Below are 334 nucleotides of genomic sequence, written 5' to 3'. Positions count from 1 at the left end.
TCAGGTGTTTTGATGTTGGCTGATGAGCAGTGTCCATATTACCTGCAGTAGACGGCAGTCAGATCTCTGTCGGCTTTGAGAAAGAGAGAGGAAATCCAGAGAGTTAACAGTTATTCACTGTAAAAAATGAACCATTGCATCAATTAACAAATACTCTGTAATGTTGTTACATTTAAAAATATTAGTGTTATCAAATTAGACTTTTAAGTTGAATAAACTATCGACTCAAAATTTTAATTTTATGAAAATTAATCATTTTAAATTGAAGAAATCAAAAAACTTTTGTTAATTGATCAAATAGTTAACTTTTTTTAGTGTTCAAATCCGGAACCTG

This window comes from Oryzias melastigma, linkage group LG15 (genome assembly GCF_002922805.2).
Source record: "Oryzias melastigma strain HK-1 linkage group LG15, ASM292280v2, whole genome shotgun sequence".
NCBI classification, from domain to species: Eukaryota; Metazoa; Chordata; class Actinopteri; order Beloniformes; family Adrianichthyidae; genus Oryzias; species Oryzias melastigma.
This window is presented reverse-complemented; position numbering follows the sequence as displayed.